The sequence below is a fragment of the Strix uralensis genome, chromosome 2 (genome assembly GCF_047716275.1).
Source record: "Strix uralensis isolate ZFMK-TIS-50842 chromosome 2, bStrUra1, whole genome shotgun sequence".
Lineage (NCBI taxonomy): Eukaryota > Metazoa > Chordata > Aves > Strigiformes > Strigidae > Strix > Strix uralensis.
The window spans coordinates 40,943,105-40,967,410 of record NC_133973.1 but is presented as its reverse complement, the minus strand read 5'-3'; positions in this window follow the sequence as shown (position 1 = coordinate 40,967,410).

Below are 24,306 nucleotides of genomic sequence, written 5' to 3'. Positions count from 1 at the left end.
AAACAATAGAGCTGCAGTTTCATTGTAAAATGTACCAAGAGAAAACTCACAGCACAAAGTAACGAAGTTAAATGGCTGTCAAGTATGTGGTAAATCATGAAATGACACCAGCCAACAGTTAGCTACATCTGATGTAAAGGACCCATAGCTTGGATAGAGAAAGAATGCAGGTACTGATACAGTAAATTACCATCTCATCATCAACTTGATGGCGAAGTAGAGAGTTAAACTGCTTTTTCAGAGGGGTTGCCTTGCATGATGCATTCATGAGATGATGTGATCTGACAAGTTAGTGAGTGCTTCACCCCTCCTCTATCAGTGGAGTCTTTCCTCCTGCTTCTCAGCAGAGACAAGCATTGATTTGCTGAGCTCAGAATAACCCTGTGGGTGAGAGCTGTTGCGGTCTCATACACAACATCTGTCTGAGACGTGTCTGTCCCAGATATCATTTTGACAGAGAAAACCCTTCTCGCTCAGGCTGAAATCCAGTGTGATCAGAGATGTCCTGGGCTGGAAAAGGAGAGGAAGAAGAACAAAGCAAGTCATAACATGAAGATTCTTAGAGTTAAACCATCAGCACACAAAAACTGTCATGGTATGTGAAGCTAACCCACAGTGTTGCAGGGCATAGCATTACACCTTTGAGCATCAGCATCAGGCAGCCCTGACTGGTATGTATCGTGGGCAGCTGCCTAGGTCACAGCTAGCTAGAAGTGGTGAACTGGTGCATTAAATGGATAATACATAATTCCCTTTGCACCCCGAATGGTTCTTCTATAGCAGGAGGCTACATGGGGCACAATTAGAGGAGAGACCCTCTTCTCAGCTGTCCAGACATCTTGGATATGTGTGTCTCAAAAAATCAGTTGGGTTAACTCCGTAACTCTTCTGCAGTTCAAGCTCCATATGTTACCAAGGCTTTGATGACAATGGACAAAGCTTGGAGCTGAATTAAAATTATTTTGGTGGTGGAATACCATTTAATGTGTTTGTCCAAGACACTGAGTTTTGTTAAGTAAGGAAAGTCTGCAATTTCTTCTTCTCCAGCACATCAGCTGTCATGGTTCAAACCCAGCCGGCAGCCAAACACTACTCAGCTGCTCACTCACTCTCCCCCTGCCCCGGGGGATGTGGGAGGGAATTGGAGGAGTAAAGGTGAGGAGACTTGTAGGTTGAGATAACAAGGATTTAATAATTGAAATGAAATAAAATAAAAATAATAATCATAATAATAGTAATAATAGAATATACATGAGTGATGCACAACGCAATTGCTCATCACCCTCTGATTGATGCCCAGCCTGTTCCTGTCTAGTGATCCCAGAGGAGGGAAAATCCTGAAACCACAGTCCTGGAAGAGAGCCAGCTTCCCGGCCAACCCTCATCTATATACTGAGAGTGATGTTCTATGATATGGAATATTCCATTGGCCAGTTTGGGTCCGCTGCTCTGGCTGTGCTCTCTCCCAGCTTCTTGTGCACCTGCATACTAGCAGGACATGGGAAGTAGAAAAGTCCCTGATACCTTAGCAACAACTAAAAACATCAGTATATTATCAACATTCTTCTGATACCAAATCCCATACTGAATCCAAAACACAGCACTATTCTAGCTACTAAGGGGAAAATTAGCTCTATCCCAGCCGAAACCAGGACATCACCCTACCAGCACAAAGCCTTCATTTCTCTTTTAATTTGCACTGATCTGTGTTGAGTTATTAGAATATAATATGAACTGTTATATACTGTTTGAAAAAGTATAATCTCCAATTCTAATAGACAATTCTGGCATCAAGTATCATTTGGCAGACATGACAGGTGAAACTAACATATGGTAAGGATCCATCTAGATAAAGTGCTATGCTCCAAGTTCTGCACTGGCCTGTGAAAAAACATCTTCCTGTCCTGAGGACAGGCAGTACACCCATATATGAAACGAAGCATGGACCATAATATGTAGTTTGATTTCACAACTGTGAAATTGTGAACAACAAGAAAACAGCATTCTAGCCAGTCCTTGTTTCATTTCTAATGATTTCTTCAAATGCTTTTTGTTCTGCAGAGAGTTAACATGGATCTTGTGTGGAAAGAAGCAGGTGGAATATGAGTGTGTGTACACAAGCATATGTGCATGGTGCTCATAGGTTGGGGGTTTGACAGCAATGGGGTCTATTTATATGGGGACAAGGAAAATATGTTTTCTTTGCTCCCTTCAGGAGCAAATGAGCAGTGAGTGGGTGGGAGACGTAGGGAGCGCGTCTGTCTCTAATCATCTATGTGCTGGATGGCTGAGGGAGTATGCTGAGAGGGATGTTGCTGCTTCCACAGCCCAGCATATATGTGTTGTGCTGCACTTCTGAGGCAAAGTGCCCCTGGTCCATCTCCTGTCATGGCTTGTCCATTTTTCCTAGGGTGAGACTGGGCAGAGTCTCATAATCAAAAGCATTGCAACAATAGAGACTCAAAAGCAGAAATATGCGAGAAGCCAACAACCTGATACATTTTTTCTTGGTTTATTACTAAACTTGTCTTACCATTGCACTCTGAAACTGCTGATCCCCTACCGTACACCCTCAAATCCACAACACTCTTTCACTCCCAAATGAATAAATTATTTTTAAAAAGAGTATGGACTTCAGCAGCACTGATGGGCTACTGATAGCTACCTCAGTGGGGAAACTGTCCTGTACAGCTTTGTAATGCATACAGGCGGATGGGGTGAGGAGTGGGGAAGTACTCCGGACACCCATCGCTTGCAGCAATCTGAATACTTGAGACAGCAAAAAATCACCTGGAAATAAAAACATAGGCAAAGAGAAGGAGCAATATACCTGAATAAGCAACAGTAGGTAGGTAAAAATGCAGCACAGGGAAACTCCCAAATGCCTGAATGTACAGAGAAAGGAAGATGAAGTTTGCTTAGGCAAATATGAACTCTTCAGCTAGAATAATTCACATTGATGGAAAAAGATCAAAGAAAACCAGTGAAATTAGTCAGCTGAATTTTAATATGCTACTGAGTAAAGACGAAGGAAACTCTTACAGATGACAGTAAAAACACTTTCTAGAGATCAAAGTTTATTTAGAGATAAAAGACAGAACAACAAACTAACATTTTGTAATTTCCTCCCCACCCCCGATAACATTCTCCATGCATTATTTATGAAGAGACTAGTAGGCCTTTTTTGGGGGAGAAGATGTTAGATGCATCTTTGATTGGGGTCCTTAAATTCCAGAAAGCATTCCAGTTGCAGTGGTCCCTGGCAAGTTTGCTATCAATTTAAACGCCATCAGAATTGGCTACATGGTAAATTTAACAATGAAAATAAACCAGACACTTTTAGTTCCTTATGGTGTGTCCCAAATAGCTTATAAAACACAAATGATTCCTCAGTCATTAGGGATGAACAAGTCCCTTGGCATCCTAAATAGAATGCAAAGTGTGGATCAAAATGGGTAATAAATTGAATTAATGTGGCAAAGACACAGGCTGATGTCAAACTGATGTTAAGGGACTGACTTATATTGAACTTCTCCTTGGAGACAGCAACATAGAGAAATGGTTAGTGCTTCATTTCTAGCAAGCTACCAAGCAGTCTGTTGCCATGTTACTGTATCTAGGTGGCATCTAACTGGTGCACGTAAAGGAAAATCCTGGTTCTCTCAGAGTCGGTCCTTGGCTGGGATACTAGCAGGAGGCTCCCGTACATCAGCTGAGTCTTCCTCCAGCTGCAACCTGGACCAAAGGAAGATGAGGACATGCCACACAGTGGTATGTCTCCCTCACCATGGCACAGTCCTGTGATGACTACTTCACTCTCTGCATTTGCACAGTGGGAGAGAGTGTGGAGCTGAGCCATGTGCTAGATGCCTTTCACATCCCTCTGTGCCTGAACTCTCATTTCTGTAGAAGAACTGAACCCATTTAGCATGTAAATGTGCCTCTGGGGAAACAAAATGGAGGGTACAATTTGCCAGATGAAACTGCACAACAGCAAATTTAAAGGATGCTGGGAAATCTTTTGAAAGGAAAGGTAGAAAACAGCTGAAAATGGTGAACACGACATGTAAACAAATCAGAGAGGTAGAAAACAAAAATAACTAAATGGTTGGATGAGTGAATGTTAAGAAAACCTTCCCGTTGAGTTAGACGGAATGGAAGTGGTTGATAGATTCTCCTTCATCTGGAGCTCACCATTTTTCTCTGTATTTCCCTGTAGAAGTACCAGTGCCTGAGATATGTAAGGCCGGGGGCATATCTTCTGGCACAATGAGAACCAGACCCATGTCTGTAGTGAACTTTCAAACTTTCAAATCCAGAAAGTCTAAAACCTACACTATCTGGCTTTAGATGTTACTGTTCATGCTGAAGCAATTATGCAAAATGCTGCAGCTACTGATCAACTCGCAGGTTAGGCTGCACTTCCAGATGCCCACATACTTTCCAGCCCTCAGTGTTTTGGGGGTAACGTTGTGGCTGGATGCAACACTACAATGCACTGCAATGCAAGCACTTTACTAAAATTGACAATGGTGCATTTCTATGGGCTTCATGAACAGTAATCAGGAACACCCTTTATCATCAGCCCCTCTCTGGCCTTTTGTGGGTCAGCTTGGGCTCAGCTTGAGTCATGTCACTGCCAGATCTCCCGAGGAGTTTCTCCAAAGTCAACTCTGTATCTCATACTGCCCAACACAGAGAGAAGAAACACCACAGAAAGGAATCCATGAAAGGAAAATTAAGCTTTTCTTGCCTCCTTACACTACAACACACAGTTCTCCCCCTGCTATAGGCTGGCCATTATTTGCAGTCGAAGAGACATGTGCTCTCTGGGAGGCATGAGACGAGCAGTGAGCCTGGCACAGCAAAAGCATTAATAGGGTTGTAGCCTTCGCCCTGCCTGAAGAGAGCAAACCAGAGGAGGAGCCAGAATTCAGTTATTCCAGGTGCTTTTGTAGGAGTTAGAAACCACTGACCCCATAAAATGCCATCAACTGCATGTGACAGCTGCTGCTACCTCTTCTCACCTTCTCTGTAACATAACACCCCGGAGTGACAAGCTGGCTAGACAAAAGATCCAGAAATGAGCTCTTTCTGAGTATTCAGAGAAGTCTGACACCTTACCATTATCATCTCAATAGAATGTAGCAGAAAAAACAACAAAAAGGCCCCCAGAGCCCCCTGGCTACTTTATTAAGCAGCTGGAGAAGCTGCTGCTCTGGAAAGCGTGTCCTCATGCCCCAGGGTGCCAGGGGCGAGGACTGAGGGTGGGTGCAAGCTGCTGTGCAGCATGGCTCCCCTCCTCAGCCGTGGGGAAACATTGGCAGTTTTACAGGCCTGTTTCACACAATTTTTACAAAATCCAGTGAGCGAGGTGGTGGTGGTGCCCGAGGCCAGCACGGGGGTTCTGCTGGCGCAGAGGCAGGGACGGCCCCTGGGTTGAGGCCAATGAGACCTCCTGAAGATCTTACTCACCATACCACTGCCTTCCTGCTGCCAGGCCCTGGCCTGCAGTGCTGCCATCTTGGACCTGGCCCCAGCCCCAGCAGCTGCACAAATGTTTTCTGTTGCACTCATGGGCATGGTCGCAGACAAATCTTTAGGTGTCATCCTAGACAAAAGGCTTAAGCTACTTTCAGCAACCTGTGCTGGCTCAGGAGCTTGGACAGGAGCAGTGCAGCCCATCTGGCTGGCCATGTGGAGGCAAAGACAAGCTGTTAAGATGGAGGCTCTGACCTGTCCCCACAGGGCTGGGGTAAGCAGAAAGGATGGCCCAGTGGCAGATTACTTAGAAGTACACAACTTCTAATAAATACATTATATAACCTACAGGAAATATATTGCAGCTATGGCAGCATTAAAAATCCCTTTATATTTACCTGGCTGCCTTTTAAAAATGTGTTGAAAGTCATAAATACCAGTGAAGGTCACAGTATCGTTAAGAGGGAACAAGTCTACATTTCAACTGGGAAAGAGCACTTGGGGAAGTCCTGGAGAAGAAAGTCACCCTGATCTTGCCAACTTGCAGTAACCAAGTACAGTGCAGATTCAGCCAGGAACAATGCAAAAAAGCCCTTCAACCCACAGTGGGCTGAGGACAGCTGACACAGATTGATTTAAGTGATATGCTGTTAAAAGCCCTTCTGAATGATTGCAAGCTATTATGTGGCTTCAGACTTAAGCACTTTTAAAATGCATATTGTTTAATTGACACAGCATTATAGCTCCTTTCTAGCCATTACTGTTGCTCATATTGTGACAATCTGAATATATAGTTGTCACTATGCTAGTACCTATATAGATACACACACAAGAAAAGGAACGGAGAGGCTACCATTCATGGCACAGAAATGGCATCTCAGTGTTAAAGATACTAGTGCAACTCATGCTGCTGCAATGCATGTCACCTTAATCCATAGCTGAGTGACTACAGGGATGCACATTGCTAGCATGATGTTAACAATTCTTACCACTTCCAGAAATGCACTGGTCTTATACCACTGCATATATCAAGGCAACGGCTTCAGTCTGCTTCTATACTTCCCACCCATTTTCTCTAGTCTTTCTAGCCAGGTCCCTGTATCAACTGTCAAAGTAGAGGGCATCAGAGGACATACTACTGCTACATTATGACCCACTGAAGAGAGGAAGGCATGGCTATATTTAAATCAATGTTCCATAGAGAGTGTTCTGCATTGGCAAATAAGTCCTTATACATTTACCTGTCATAAGATTGCCATATATTAACATGGTAATGGTGATACATTTCAGGAACTTTTTTCTTCCTTTGCTGATCCGAATTCCTAATTCATTTTTAGCTTGACTCTCCTTGGTGTGCAAATTCTAATTTGCAAGCTTAAAATACAAATTCTGTTTGTGAAGATAAGATTTTGTAAATATTATATCTCCCCTGGAAGAGAACAAAATTATTTTATGTTCTCTTAAACAAATTATTTAGATAATATAAAGTCTGCTCCAGGTTAAATTTTTTGAGATGTAAATATGTTTTAATATGCCATCCTTACACCAAACATATTATAAACTATTTAAGATATTTTAGAAGTTGATATATTTCAACAATACTCACAGTAAAAGACATGCTGCAGCTCGAAAAGCAATATTAGATCATAGAAAGGGAAAAGTTAAAAAAAAAAAAAAATTTTAAAAACAGATATTCAGGCTGCATCTATCCTGAAGGGTATGTGCTCTGAGGGTGATCCCATTCTGTCCCCAAGCTGCCCACCTCAGAGGACCAGCTGCAACACACCCTGCCCATTCAGGGGATTTCCTTCCAGTGGAAACCAAACAACAGGGCATGGCACAGAAAAAAGGAATGACATCCACACATCATACCCACATCTCAGCCTGGCTTGCTGTCAGGATGTGGTGAAGACATGCACCCAGGTAGAGCAGACTGGGCAATGGGAAGTGGTCTCAGGTTGAACTGTTGTGAATGTTAAACTTGCACCTTCCATGCTAGGCAGCTTGATGGTGTGCACTGAGAATATCCAACACTGAAATACTGGATGTGTTTCAGCTGTCTGTCACAGAATAGGAGGAGGGAAAGAGTGAGGAAACGCCTCTGAAGAAGAGGAAAATGGGTGGAAGTATTGCTCCGGTATAGTAATGACAAAGCAGGATAAAATGAGGAAGGTTTAGAGCTTGAGGAGCAAACAAACTCCAATTAAGAGGATTGAGCAATTTCGAGACTATTATAGGCTGCCACTGAGCTCCATAGAAGCTGGAAGCCAAGAGCAGCTGCTTCTCATGTTGACGAGCCCACCACAGCAAAAAAGACATGGGAGACCCTGGCTGCTGTGACCCAGGACTGCAGAAGCAGAGAGAAACTAGCAGCATCTCCTACAAGAGTATTGTCCTGACATGATGAGAAGCAGCAGCTTTGCTGAGCTCCCGGCTCAGCTGAAGCAAGAAAGTCGGGGCTGTCTGGCTCTCACAGTGCTGAGATATAGCCAGTCAGCTGGTTGGCAGTGTCTTGTTTCGCTGAGAGGCAAAGGTTTTTGGATCACAGCCCCCAGTGAGTTCCAAGCAAGGTATTGTCCCCCTGAGCACCAGAACCTCACAGTTACTGCTGAGCCCTAATTCAGGAGGAACTTCCATCTGGGAAGCCCTAGATTTTGCTGGAAAGATATCACTGGGATCCAAGCTGACTTGCAAATGTGAGAGTATGATGAGTGAGCTGGACTGTGTCTATTATTTTGAACTGTGTGTATTAGTGCCATGGAGGAGGACACTGCATTAGCCAGTATAGTTGTCAGTGGCCACAGGCCTCATCATTCTCTACAACTGGCTGCGAAGTGATGTTGTAGCGGGTGCTAAGGGGGCAGAATTACGCAGCTGGGGGGACAGGCAGCAGGAGCACTGGCAAGCCAGCACAGGCTGCAGTGCAGTCACAGTCTGAAGGTGTGTGGATAGGAGTCCTTCCCTTGGAAGGGGAGATGTTTCCATTTTTGAAGCTAAGGGGTAAGGGTGTGGGTGAGCACTGCCTAAAGATTTTGCTAGAACACTACAACCCAACTTCTGTTGGAGAATGAAGAGGAAACCTGTAAAAGTGAATATTTCTGAAGAAAAGACACAGTAGTAAATAGCTTGATCAGAAACATTGGGTTAGGTCATGGCCTACATTAAAGGGGCATTGATTTCAGGGGCTATTAGATTATTTCCATTCTGTGCAATGGAGAAGTTTTGTGCTCTGGCGTGGCAGTCCATAGTGCCTGCAGAGGTCTCTGTGAGCAATTTTTCATCCAATCAGAAAAATGATTTCTTCTGAATATGGCTGCCTAACATTGCCTTGAGTGGAAGTGCCCATCTTTAAGAAACTTTTGTTGGAAATTCACTGTATGTTTGCAGTAAGTGGTGGTTCTAAAAATAATAAAAGTAATTAGTGCATGTTATGAACTAATCATCTGTGAAAGGACCTTGAATGCCATTTTAAATGCAGACTGAATTTTTATGGTTATGTTATATAAACCTTGAAAACAGAAATTTATATACTGGAAATGCTGACAAGCCCTGAACTACAGTGCTATGACCAGCTAATTGAATCCATATTCCCCTGCATTCAGAGAATCAATAACTATCAGAAACAAAGGGCACTGCCTTAAAAGCCCAGTGAGTGCTTCATGCAAGGGGGAGTTCTTGGAGTGAAAACACAGTTGTGAAACATTGTAGGAACATGTGACAGGCATCTTCAAGACAATCACATCTGAAACACTTAGTGCACTAAGGACATGCACAGCCAAGCCCTAAGCAAATACCACCATTTATAATTTTTTTCCCCATTTAGGCTGATAAACAGCCTAATGTGCCAGCCTCAAAAATTGCTGGGTCCAGAGGTCTTAAACTGAGCCAAGCAATACTGTTGGACATCAGTATCTTAACGGTGGTGTGAACATGCCAGGGAGGAGCTAGGAGAGGGGAACTTATTTATAGCAGTAGCAGGCTGTTACACAGTGGTATAACAAGACTGACTAGTGACTTGTTACTTACTCATGCATGAAAATGACACCTTATGGTACACAGGCTGCTGCTCAGTAATAACCCCAGGAGCAACCAGCTGGTGGAGAAACAACCCAAGCACCTATCACAGGAGCAATATCCACCATGATGTGGTGGCTGCTCCCACCCCTGAACTGGGATCCAGGTGCCCTGCAGCTAGGCAGGACCGAGATGCGCCATCAGAGGAGCCCTGTGCCAGACCTGTGTTAAACACAGTTACTTGCTCTTCTGAGAGGAAGCTATGCTAATTCTTAGCAAAAAGCCCACTGAGGTTGTTTTCACTTCGTTTTGTGGTGTTTTTTCATAGCTAAATGCTGTCCCATATTGCTTCTAGTGGTAGGGTCAGATCAGGATGTTGTGAGATTCTCTGTGTGTGTGAGTGTGTGAATTTTTCATGCTGTCAGAGGAAGAGGGAGGGAGAGAGGGGAAGTAGGAATGAGAAAGTATAACCATCAATTAAATACCATGCATGCTTCAGGCATCCCAGGGAATAGGATTTGTGTCTCCTGCTCATTTTACTATTTGCAGCTACCTTCTGTAAAACACTAAATCTTGCTCACGTTTACATAGCAGATCCAGTAAAGTACTTGAACACATGCCTAACTGCAAGCATATGAAAGTTTCCATTACAGCTACTCACATTCACATATAAGGATGTTCTCAAAAGATTTATTGGATGGAAACCTAGGAGAGGAAGGAGCTCTAAAAGCTCTTACAGGTCAGACTCCCTTCAGGATTACCTGATGTGTGCTGCTGGGACATTTTTGAGGGTTTAGTGCTTTGTCTGTGACTGCTCTCCTTGCTTATGAGAGTTCATCTGAGCTGCCCTACTGAATTGTTTTCTGCCTCTGAGTTGCTTGTAATCACTTTGCTTGGATTGTTCATTATTTTTTTGATGTCTCTGGCAAACAAAGTCACTTTTTTTTTTTTAAATGCTGTCTGCCAGGTGGCTGAGTTGTGTAAAAAATTAAAAATACAAACCCATGTTTCTGGTATTTTTAAAAAACATTCACAAATCTTTAGAAAACTCAGACTTATCCCCTTCTCTGACCTGTCAGGCCAAAATAATCCATACAAACAAACTCTCTTGTGATAAAATGAGTGGTAACTTTAGGATTAGCAGGCATGCCTATGAGCATGCAGCAGTCAGAAGACTATAAGAATAAAACCCTAAGGGAATCCTTAAGGATTCAGACTAGGGGAATTCATTTGTACAGCTAGACACATGGACAAAGTAAGCAGCTGCTTCCAGCAGCAGACTTTGGGAGCATCAAACTCGCCATGGTTTTTCTCTGCCTGTGGCACAGCCATTCAAATTGAGACTGCTGCTGCTGCTGGGAGAGTGTGAGGGGCCGGGATGCCTGAGGAGACCAGCAGTACTGGGGGAGGCAAAGGGCAGTAGCGCGGACCCCATCTCTCCCCTGGCAGTAGGAGACTGACCCTGCAGGGCTTCCTCTCGCTTCCTGGGCTCAGCGTCATCTGATCTCTCCCTCCAGCCTCGTGTCCCGCATTTCCTTCTACAGTAACTTTGGTTTTCTTCCCCAGAAATCCCTGCAGCTAAAAGACAGCATAATCTTTCTCTTTGGGAGTCATCCTGCCTCCATCACAGCTTTTACCCAGAGCCAGACCCTTTGAATTTTGTAACCCATGTAGTCGTTGAAGGGCAGAGTGGAAAGATGACAAGGTTTATCCTCTCCCTCCAGGGTAATCAGAAGTAAAACAAGAGACAGAAACAGCAACCCTGCATTGGACATTGTTTTCTCCCCAGTGTTTCTGAAGAAAGATGAGAGCTAGAAGGGGAGGAGGGATAAGGGCCTAGCGGGGAGGAGGGAGATAGAGGAAAGGAGAAGTTTTGGCATGTTGTCTTGCCAAAACGTGCAGTACAGATGGGAAGACACAGATGGAGCATTTCTACTGATAGTTCAAGAAATCAAACATGCAGGGAGTTGCAGCAATTTCCTTGTATCCCTGTATTGTAATGTTCTGTAGCAGCAGTTCTTAAAGAAACGGGCTGTCACTTCAGCAATGCTTTGAGAGCCCGCACATGAATACAAACAGTCACCCTAAAAATCTGCTGCAGCAGCTCTTGCCTGGCACAATAAGTTGAGATATTTTGTTCCAGCTCACATTATGTTTGCTGGCCCATCTGCGACCACATAGGAACTAAACCATGCTCCTTGACTTAGCAAACTACACTTGCTCATGGCACAGTTGCAAAACAGCAGATGTATGGAAGCATATCTGTCTTCCTTTGTGCTCAGGTGCATCACAAGTCTGAAAACGAGAATAAATGTTGCGTGCAATAGTGATGTTGGCGTGCAAGCAGGGAGGAAAGAAAGTGATCCAGAGAAATGCCATAAAAAATTCTGCAGGTACTGTATGTCAAGTCCCCTTATTAGAAGTGTTGAAATGACTGAATGGTCCCTGCAGCACAATTCCTGTAAAGACCTGCCAAGAGTTTCCAGTCTAATTAGCCTTTAAGAGGGTCAGCAGGAGGCCTTGATATCCTCTCTGTTGTGAAGAGATCTATGACTGAATACTCCTTTGTCTCTGTGGGAAGGTAGATGCTTCCATTCCCAGCCTTCCAGCTTCTGTGGGGTCACAGCCCTGTATGACTTCTGCAGCTGATGGTAGGGCAGGGAAGGCTGGAACATTGTTCTAGCTCTGGCCCACAGCACCATTTCTCCATGTCCCCAAGGATACCCAAATGGATGCTTTAGAGGAAGTTAATGTGGCTAGGCACTTCCTATAAGGGCAACTAAGCAGAGAGATGGAGAAATCCCTTCAGTATTTCCCTTCCCATCCCTCGAGAGGAAGATCTTGGGGAAATTTATTCCATTACCTTGTCCTGTTCCATTTCACTTCTTTTACTGTGGGAGACCTGACTTAAGACTATTAAGATATATGTTGGCTTCAGCTCATCACAAAAATATTCCCTATCCATCTGTCTGTCTGTGATTTTCTGAGGGCAGCTGTCACCATCACATCCAAGAAGAAAAACAGCTTTCAAAAAAACCTTCTTTTCATATTTTGTGAGTCCCAGCACAGGCATTTTCTTGCCTCTCACATTCTGATTTTTATCCTGCTGCAGTAAGCAAATGGGAGATGGAGAGGTCATTAATGGCTAATTTAGACTGGCAATTAGGCAAAATCTAATGGGCTGCTATCAGGTTAAAAGCTAGTACTGCTAGTTATAGGCTCTAATTCTGACACCGGTTTTTTCTGTGGTCAGGATGAATTCGCTTCCCTTGTGTGAAATGAAGAATTACTATTCTTTATAAAACTACATGCTGTTGGGGTTCATTACTTAGTATTCATAAAATATTTTTGAATGGAAAGGTAGGAAATGTTATTTTGACATTTTAATGTGTGTCTGAATACCCTCCGACTCCATACTCTGGTCACTTCTAAATCTCTGTCTTGGGTGGGAGAATTCCTGATCTTAGCAGACTCACACTATAAATTCAGCAATAACATAGTAAAAGACATCTTGCTCAATGGAGCTGATTAACATGCCAGCATTATGCAGTTACATCTTTGGCCAACTAGAGATTGCTGGCAGTGGTCACCACCCCCACCAAACATCATTTTCCATTGATTCTGTGAATATTTAGAATCTAGAATATGGTATATTTTGATATGCAATATCAGTGGACATATTTTTTTTGTTTTTCTTGTTTGCAGCATCAGCTGCAAAAGTGATGTTAAACCAGCACTAACTTCCATTAAAAAAGACCTTTGAAAAATGTCCTTCTTAAGAGGTTGCAAGCTCAAAACAAACCTGTCTCAAATAAATGAAAGGCTCATAACATAAATTTTCACTTAAAAGCTGCAGCTGAAGCTCCAGTCCCTTGATTGAATGTCTCTTCATGAGAAATTCATCTTTAAGGAAATAAAATAGGAGGAGTGATCCTTGCTTTCGTCTCTCTCTGGGCTGAGCAGGGCTCTGTTCTCTACTTTGAGATGGAGAGAAGATAAAGCCTTCAAAGTTACCCTCCTCATTTAATACCTGTGTTACCAGCCCCAGCAAGACAGCTCTGCCTGGCCTCAACCTCAGAAATCTGGGAAGCACTTGATGATGATGCCAATACAGGCACTGTACGCCACTCTACAGTGCCACTTTAACCAATATTTTTTGGTCACTGAGTCACCCCTATGGCTTAGCTGGCTTTGGTCCTCAGTGCTTTTGTTGTCAGGAAGAGATATAGACTGAGTTAAAAAAGAAACTAGTCTGAGGACTGGAGCAGAAACACCAGACATCAGGCAGTAAGGGAAATGTGCACTTGCCCTGTTTGGTGATCCAGGGCAAAAATGAACATGATGTGTTACATACAAAGGTGGTAGATGACAAATCCTGTGGCTTTGCTAAAGTCTGTTCTTACAGAGGCAGATATAAGCATTCAAGGCTGCCTGGCAAGGACTGTTAAACATCTGACTCAAGCCTAACGTGTCCTTTCAGGAAACTGAAATCAGAAATTTTGAAATTAATATCTCTTTTCCAAATTATAGTTTGCTGCCTGGATCACTAACACTCACTGTCCACAGAGACTCCAGGAGGTGAGGAGCAGCTGGGCCATCTGGACTGGTTCTCTGCAGTATGGACACGGGGAAACACTGCCAGTGCAGAAGTTCAGAGGTTTTAATGCCTCAGGAGTCACTAAGGATAATGGCAAATGACTGGTGCAACACCAACCAGCAGCTCTACCAGGAGATTCCTGAATTGAGCTTGTGAGGTAGACCTGTTCATCTAGAATTCAATGAGAAGTGGAAATAATGACAAAGTAATTTATGTGAGTGTGGTGCTGGTAAGAGACACTGCCTGAGATAATATGAGTTTCCATTTCACATCTCAGTCAAAAGCTGTGGTGGTATGGGAAATATTTCTGGCAAGATTTAATTTCTGATGTTGGTTCTGAACAGAGAAATTAAAACTGACAGAATATGGAGATATTCGGGCCTTGTTTTCATTTGCTGGTGTTCTATTTTTTTTTAATACCATTGTGGAGTTATTTTAAAGAGACTTACTTGTTTTGGCTAATTGCATAGTCCTGTGATCACTGGCCTGTTCAACATTTTAAATTCTCTGTTTCAAAGTCTTCCTTCTTCTGTGGCTTAATTCAACTAAACAGATATGTGACAGATATTTATAAGAAGCATGAAGGTGAATAAAATAGGAGAAGACAGATAAATTAGGAGTCTGGGAATGTTTGCATTGGCTCTTCAAGAGGGTTCTGCTATGTGAGGAGTTTACTACCTGGCAGTTTATTTCTAGTTTGTTTTCCCCACATTATTCACTGTTAACTGTGATTAGCCTTTACTGTGGCTAGGTTTATAAGCATGCTAGGTGAAGATTTGCTTCAGAGAGTGCATCTTCCACTTATATTAAATAAATCACTCTAATACTGTTAGTAAGAGAAGGCATTTTAGACAATACATGAATATTCACACCCCCTTTAAAACTGAATCCCTCTGTATAAAGTGTTGTATTTCCGCTCTTTCAAGGACAGGACTACAAATTCAAAAGTATTCGTATTGTTGTCTTTATAAAACAATCAGATGTGTAGATCAGTGGTTTCAGGAATAGACTTAATTGTATTGCTTTAAGCTCTTCCAGGAGACAAGGATGGTGAGATTAGAACCTAAATATAAGAGAATCTGGTTTCCAGGACAATCATACCAAACCCAGTTTATAAGCCGTTAAACGTGTGAAGGGCAAGCTGGAAAAATTCTCAGGACAATTCAATGGCCTAGGCCCCTAAGATATTGGCTTTTGTTCTTTGTTGGAGCTTTGAAGGGAAGATATTTTCATGGTTGATACTCATAGATTGTTGTTTACAGCTCAGCAAAGCACACACAGCATTATGATGGAGATAAACACATCTCAGATTTTATAAACATTAGATGTCACTTTTGCTCCTAGGAATCACACCCTATGAACCATTGTGGGACAAAACGCTCTGGCAGTTGATGTTATCTGGCCCTTGGTTTCTAATAGCATAGTCACAGCTATTTATAAAATACAATAGAATTTTGCCCTACATCCTTGATATAAATGTCAAGTGCCCTGCAGTATTGTGTACTGTTCCTAGAGAAATGGTCCATTAAAACCATCCATATGAGAAAGCAAGTATTCATAACACTCTAGAAAGAAATTATATTCTCAGAGAATAATAGAGAAAATTGGCTGGCTTGCATAGACCATATTGACATGCAGCAAAGCTAGCCTTTTCATTAACTGCCTCCCTGTGCTAGAACTAAGGACATCCTGTCTACAAGGGGGACATAGAGTCTTCATTTAGCTTTCTGCCTTAGACCCTTCATTACAACGAAGCAAGGCTGTGAGCTGGACAAAAAGAAAATGTATAGAGTGCATCAATGATGAGGAATCAAGACCAATAGAGAGGTGCAAGAATGAAAAAAAAAAGTTTAGAAAATGCAGATCTTGTAGCTGATCCTCAGGTTGCATGAGGGCAGGGAGGAGAAGTCTTATTTCATTCCTTGAGATATATTGAACAAATATAGCACATGGGGAAATGGGGCCCTTTGCAGTCAGGTTTATGCTGTGAAAGTGCCAAATACCTAACAGTCATGGTCATACATTTCAGCTTTAAGGACCCTGGGGCAGTCACAGCAAAAATCTGTCTTGTTTTTTTGCCATTCTTACAGAAAATGTATGTTCAATATTCCCCAAAGTCCCTTCTTTAGGGAAACTAGGCCTCCTTCTTCTAAAGATGGTTCTTGTTCCAGGGCAGGGCAAGCAGAGGACCTCAACAGAGCTCTCCCTTTTTCTGCCTTCTCCCTTCCTCTGTACCAGTCCTTTGGACTGTTGCCTATGCTACCTAGGCTTGCCAGGCCTACAGCCTTGGGCCTAGAATCACATTTTTAACCTTTTTTTTCCAGATGTAGTGGCAATTTGTGATACCCCCATAGAATTACAATCAGAACTTCTTATTCATGTGGAACAAATGTCCCCTGACATTTCTCATTTTTGAGTATTTGAGACTGTATTTTTTCTTTAATATCCATGTGAATTCACTGTGGTTTGCACAAACATGTGATGACATGCAGCAGTTATTTTACCGACTTATATCTCCCACTGACATCCCATGCCATCTTAATCCTGTTCATCTAGTTCCATTATTCCTGGTCACCAAACAGTTATCTTTTTGTCTCATATTTAAAGTGCATGCTTTTTGGGGCATGTACTATGGTTTTGGTCTCTGTTTGTCCAGTGTTTAGCACACTGAAGTCCTAGATTTAGGTGGCTTTCTAAGTGCTGAAGCAATACCAAGAAGAATACTCACTGGTGTAATAAACTGTGATTTATTTACCCCTATAGCTTGCCATGATGTCTAGTTATAATAAAATTAATTCATCCAAAACACATTCAATACCCACTATCACTCCCTTTCATACAGCAGAGAAACCAACTCAACCCAAAACACTTTGCAACTGTACCATTGTTTATTGCGCTAGAGAGATTATATGAATATCCAGATAGATTAAAAACATGTCTAAAATTCACAGCCTTTTCATAATGTTACAGTGTAGATTTATAATCTTCCCTAAGGAAACTAAATTAATTTTCAGGGATACTGTTTTTTTTTTAACAACCAAGTGAGACAAGGATAATAAATAATCCTTTCTAGTACCTCTGGAGATAATTGGCTGGAAAACTATAGGGTGATAATTGTTAACCAACTTGAGGTCACTCAGCTGAACATTAGCACCACTGAGGCATGCTTCTGAGTAACAAGAACATGCCCTTCAGACAGATTAATTAAATGCAAAAGTTGAAAGAGAAGAAGCTGAATTCACAACACAGTGTACCTTTCAGAGGATTAAAAGTGCCAATGTTTTAATGGTAGAGATGAGTTTCCAACTTATCATAGTCTAAGTGTTCCAGCACTTGCATGCATATTTGATAATGAAAGGATTTGTTTGAGGGAAGTTTTAAGGAAAAGAAGGCTATTCAAGTTGCTCAGCTTAAAAGAAAAAAGAAAATATGGAAATAGTTGGTTTCTTACAATGAAAATATCTCACCAATCTGCACTTTCAGTTCTATCAGGCTTCAGTTCCAGCTGAAGACGACTCCCTCTTCCTCTCAGCCTGGCCTGGAGGATGCTAGCATTCACTGCTGTAACTCCTGCTGAATTCAACAGGAGTTTTGCCGCTGGCTGTAATGAAAATTTGCTTGTGCTTTCTGTCAGCATGCTCCTAAAAGGGATATAGTTACTGCATGATGAGGGGCCTGCCAAACAAGTATGGTAGTTTCTTATGACTTATATTTGGCTTGCAACTTACAAAGGCAGTTGCAAGCCAAATTTAGTCATATGAATTTCTTATAAGCAAGACACACCCAGTGGCTGCTTCTTCTTACACATTCTGCTTAGTCTGTTCAGAGGCTGACTGAGGTCATGCAGAGACACTTTCAGCTGCTTTGCACGCTCTGTGCAAAGGGACTATGCTCAAAGGAAACCACCAGTGATTCTTGCCTCAGGAGCAATGGAAATGGTCTCTCCTTTTAAATTCACCCTGTACTCAACAATTTAAAAACACAGCACTCTCACTCATCCTGGGAGGACATGATTTCTGAAGCTCTTTTCCCTGTTGTTTTTTGTCTTTAAAAGGTTTCTAAGTCACAGCCTTCAGCCACTGTAATGAAAATAACTGATCTGTCTAGAAATGGTGCCAAACAAGTTTCTAGATTTAAGAACATTTGCTTTATAAATCTATTCAGTAGTGGGGGATTAATATGGCCCCAGATTCAAAGAAGAGGACTTTCCTGTCCATCTAGAGATAACCTCCAGGTGCTCACACTCACCTTCCCCCATTTTCCTGCCCTGGTGCCCTCTGTACTCTCAGTTGTGGCCCTCTGCATTGTTTTCCTTTAAACTAAAGTAGGGAGGAAACCAGGTTTGTTTAGGCTCCTACTTTGTGCTCAAACTTTCAGCAAAGCTAAAAGGGCCTAAGACCCCCTATATGCTGTAGAGTAGATGTGCTTCATGACATTCCCTATGGTCTTGGTCCCTCAATTATCCAGATTTGGAATTTGCTCAAAGTACATATCAGCTCTCTTTTGGGTTGTGTAGTTCCTGTTTCCTTATGAGGATGGGGGCTTGGAATAGGAATGAGGGCTGGTTCACCCTAATGAGTCAGGAAACAGGCAGAAATCCCCACATACCATCTGCAGAAGTCCCCCTGCGTCCTACTGCAAAAGCATAGTTTGTCCATCTTGATGATAGAGGAGGATCTTGTTCCTCTCTTTGAAGAAGGCAAAATCCTGTCTTTCTTCCTTAGGTGCCTAAGTTTTAGATGTCTGTAATGAGCAGACTGTATCCAGTGCCTATTTTTGATTACTCTAAAGTCCAACACAATGTGGGACTGAAGGCAAAGAGAAATGAATTACAGCCTTTGCTCTCCGTAGCGGGACATACCTTCTTTGATTAAAAGGTCTCTCCAAGCCCTGCCCATGCCAAAGGGGTCGATCAGGAGCAGGGACAGAAAACAGAATCACCCAAGCTTCAGGCGTCCCAGAGAAGTTGTGGATGTCCCCTCCTTGGAAATGTTCAAGGCCAGGTTGGACGGGGCTTTGAGCAACCTGGTCTAGAGGAAGGTGTCCCTGTCCATGGCAGGGGGGTTGGAACTAGATGATCTTTAAGGTCCCTTCCAACCCAAACCATTCTATGATTCATACACAGAGATCTGCTGGCCATAGAACCCTCTCCCACAAGGTATAGAAGTGAAACATATAGCTCTGTTATCCTGGGTATGCTGTTTAAAACAGGCGCCTTCATTCTCAGAGTAGGCAATCCAGGGGATAGAAGCATGTGGAAGTTACATCTCCTTGGCATAATGATGCCAGAAATTGCCCTCAGATGTTTTTCCTCTGCAAGTACATGTGACCTAAGTCTCAGCTTCAAATCCTCCAGATATATGTTCATGAGGGTGTTAGAAGACCAAAGGGCAGTTTCTAAGATCCATCCCACCTTCTAAAATACTCAGGCTTCCTCATCTCCTCAGAAGCTTATAAATCATTGTACTTCAGAGAAAGATACAGACCATTTTTATTTTTTAAACTTACAACCACTTCTTGTCTTACATTAAAGCCTCTTTTATTTTCAGAAACTTTCCACTTGCATTATGAAGCAGATCACAGGCCAGCAGAAAACTATTCCCAAAAGAAAAAAGCAACATAATGGAACACAAATTAAAATACACATTTAAGTACAAAGCACCAAGAGTGGTCTGGAACACAGCATGCACATCACTTTTAAAAATATAAAGTAAATGAGTGAGTCCTAAACACCCACACTTTAAAAATTGTGGTGCATCCTAATATCTTCCAGATGTGGATTTGATTAGGGCTAAAGTTACATGGGTTACAACCTGCACTTAAAAAGCTTTTCTTTGCCACAGACTGAAGAGAGTAAAGATTTGCTGAAGCATATGGAAAGGAAGGACTGAACCTCTCCCTGCCAAACACTCCACTAACGAATATGTGTATGTTACTGGCAGTCAGGAATAGAGAGGAGTGGTTCCCATTAAGGCTGGTTCTTTATTTCTTACTGAGGTTGGTAGAACTTCTCACAGGAAGGATGTAGCACAGAAGGTGGCCAATTACAGTCTCCTATTTCTACATGAAGCCAACTGATTTTTACAAGCAAGTGCACCTTGGAGGCATTGAGGCATAAATACCTACCTAACAGCCTATAGCTACCTAAATAAATGGCAGGTTTTCATCGAGCTCTGGCTTGTGTGCATCTAGTGGATGATTCCTAATTAAATTTTCCATCAGGGCTAAATAACCTGAATTTGTGCAGCTTCCTTGTGTGGAAATCTGTTGGTCAGCTGGGGCAGGAACAGGCAGAGGTGTCACAGAGCACTCTAACAGCTTCCTTGAAAGCTGCATTTGTCCTGGAGCCACAAAAATAGTTCTTTCCTTTCTAAGCAAGAATTCTGAGAAGATGTAGTTGCCCTTCCATTGGAAAACCTCTAAGCTCACTACCAAGATGAACCCTTCTGGAGTCAGCGAAGGGTTCTTCCTTGCAAGACTATCTGGGCAGGTGATTGTGGCTCATGTAATCTGAGCACTCTCAAAAGTTAAAACATGATGCAGTTCTGTAAGCAGTATGGATCCTATTTGAACACTGTCTGACTTCCCATGCTGCTTAAGCTCCCAAAGACTTTCTCCTGATTGTGCTGGGCTCATTGTAAAACCAGGGTTCACTTCTTTGAGAGCAGAGCCTTCCTTGGTTAATCCAGAGGCTTGTCTATCTATCAAGGTGGGACATCCTCAGGTCTCTCTGTAGATGCAGGGAGAGTTCTAAGGACCTTTGCTTCCCTTGGGGTAGAGGATGAGAGGAATCAGACACCACACTTTCTCCCAGCTGAGCACATGGCATTTTCTAAAGGTAAGTTTGAATATAAGTGGGTCAGAAATCATTAGAGATGAGCACAGAAAAGAAACCTCACATGTTTACACCAAAGCCTCAGTCCTCAGCAGCTGCACTGAATTTAGTGTGGTAGAAGAACCTTTCTGAATAATTATTGGCAGCTCTAGGAAAGTACCCTGTGTTCAACGTGTTCAGTATAGCACGCCAAAAATTACTCTGAGCAGAAAAATGGCTGCATTGCTATTAATGCTGGACATATTCTGAATGAAATACTTACCTCCTTAGTAAAGAATGAAATGCAGACATTTTAAAGATGGCACAGCAACTTCCTGAAACAGGAAAATGCATTTTATGAAAAATATTTTTCACCATGAAAAAGCTGATGATATTGCAAGCAAATAGACAATAAGAGGCATCTGGCTTTTTTCTCCATGCATTACCAAAGGATCAGCATGCACATCTTAAATAAACTTTGGATTTTTTCAGTAATCTTCCAACATCTGAAGGAATTTCAGGCTCTTGTATGTGGCAGATCATTGACCACTTCAAGTAGATATATCAGCTTAAGAACTGTATCCATTTACATCAACTGAGAATGGCTGTCTGTGAGCAAACAAAATGCTGCTAGCCCTTGTGTCTCAGTTAAGAATTTAAGATATGAGTGACTAAACAAGCTGGCATCAGTTGTAGAATGTCCGGCAGAGGGGATTGGTCAAAGGTTGGTGAAAGAAAAATACTATATCTCAACTCTTTGGGCACCTTTTAGGATTTTAATTCTTTGGATAATAATTCTTGGGATAATTCAAACTAACGTGAACCAGCTCCTTCTGGCATTGCAGAGTGAAAAATTAAAATGCAGAAAAAACAGAATGGCTTTGAGTCAGAAAAACAGATTTGCAGTGAGATACCTACTCTGCTCCTGTCTAAAGCTGATGAGACCTTGTCAGCCACTTAACTCCCAGTGTCTCTTGTAAGACTGGTGTTGTAAAGAAGAACAGCAACAAAGAGACAGAGATGTCCGCAAACTGTAGAAGGAGGAAAGAAAGACAAGAGGGACAGCTAGTCTGTAGTTTGCCACAGTTAACTGACAGAATTTAAGTTTACTTGGAAAACCAGTGGACAGGCAGGGAAGCTGGTTTCCTGGGTGCCAAAAGTCTTAATCTTGTAACCTTTTTGATAACTACTCATACAATTGCATATCTCCTGTCGTAACTACATGTCCTGGCAAGAAAAATCTGTTCATGCTGAAATAAGGTATGAATAACTTAGAAAGAACCATCAAACTTTTAAAAGGCAAAGATGTCTGGGAGCAGCAGAGGGGAGGATGAAGCAAAGTGATCTGCAGAATGTAATGAGGAACAGAGGGAAGAAAAGATGTCTTCTGCACCTCCCCTGGCAAAATACAGAGATCAACAAGGAAATAATTGAAAATCATCAGCCTGGAGAAATACGTAGATAGCAGAGTAAGTTCAAGGAGAAGCATACACCAATATGCAACAATCCCAGTGCAAAACTGTGCGACAGGAGAATGACTCCATTTATTACAATTTAATTTATTGGCTGCTGACAATGTGTTCTGTTCAGAACAAATATAGTGCAGTCTCTGTCCCCACAAGTATTCAGTTTAGCTAGAAAAAAGGTTAATTAAGATGTTTCAGAGTGCCTTCAGTGTATTTTAAAGCAGAGGTATTGCAGTGTCTCACTCTTGCATTCACTGTTTTTTATTGGCTGTTGCATACAAGAAGGAAGTTACTTATTAACAAATTTGACCTGGTTTGCCCATTTTTCTTGCAATTCCTTTCTCCTCTTCCTTCCCAGAGGGAAGTCCTTAGGTACAGACCGGAGATTGGAATGGACCTGCTCCTCCCATGTCCTACACTAAGCCCTTTCTGTTTCACAAAGGTAGGCAGCTGTTGGGACATGGTGTGGGGAAGAGAGCAAAGAAATCAGTGGAGACCATGGGCCCACTGTAAGGACATTCCTCCTGCTCTGCTCATTGTAGTACAGTCCTGCAGCCAAAACTTCTTGGCTATGGTGTTTATATTAAATGTGTGCCTCTCTGTTCATACATAATATTATAAAACATTCTATGTTGCCCAAACTATAGCAACACAGCATGGAGAGGAAGACTAACTGCCCTTCAAAAACCATGTGTATTCATAAAGTTTTAATGGTGAGGGGAGGGAATGTTTCAGACCTTTATCACCTAAAGCTGAAGGATGACCCATAAAAGACTTTCTCTTCATTCAAGGGAGGGAAAAAAGAATAGTACCCATCACAGTTTATTTTGCTGTCCATTGCTAAAGCTCCTCTTCACAAAATCTGGTTTCATGTCATGTGGGACACCTATTGCAATCACTACAGCTGAGAATGGAGCACATTAATTGCACTTATTGCTCTGAAGTTTGTATGGTGGGGTGCCATGGCAAGAAGACAAGTATGTCTAGAAGTGGAACTCTTTTCTACTCATTACCAAGTGTCTGAATTTCTGATGGAGAACACTACATAGTCATTCAAATGGCAGTAACTCAGGTTGTAACAAAGAACCTGAGACATACTAATAAAAGCCCCATTTCTATTTTATAAGTCACATAATGGATGTCACATTCAGTGCTTCTTATGGTGAACAGGCTACTTATTGAGCATAGTCTATGACTTTATTTCATTTTAAAATTGCCATATTTTCCAATTATTCTAACTTTTTAGAATTTTCTCCCTTTAAAATCAGGATATTTTTAGCATGAACTTCAAGTTACAAACAACAGAAGTTGCTATAGAAACAGAAAAGGCACTTTGTAGAATGAAAATGCAAGAAGAAATATTGTTCACTATTTATCTGCTGCAGACAGTAAGATAGAATCAATACATATAGGTATGTGTATGTGTATCCATACATATGTATGGATATATATGACTTCTCCTACTGTATCTATGAACTCTTCAGCGCTCATCTTAGCCAATTTTTGGCACTTCTGCACTAGCAGGTTATTATCCCCAGCTACATACAGCAACCCTGTAGCTAGGTGCTCTGCAAGCATCTCTGTATTCAGGCAGCCAAACCACTGCAAGTAGAACTGATGTGATATTGCAGCACGGCTAGAGGCTGTGGGTGGGTGAGGGGTGAAAAAGGTGTTCAGCAGTCTGATTAATCTCTCATTATTTGACCCTCATCACACACCACATTGGACATTGCTAATATAGGGGACTCATCTGTCTCTTTTCCTCCTAGTCTGAATCAGCCCCTACCTTATGGTCATACTGATTTTTCTTTTAAAGGCCTTTGCTTGTTGTCTCAGTTGTAAAAATAAACTTCATGCTCCAGCAACTTTAAACTAAACAAAGGTAATTTCCAGTTAGAGGATTTGTGTTATTTCTGAAGTCCATCTCTTAAATG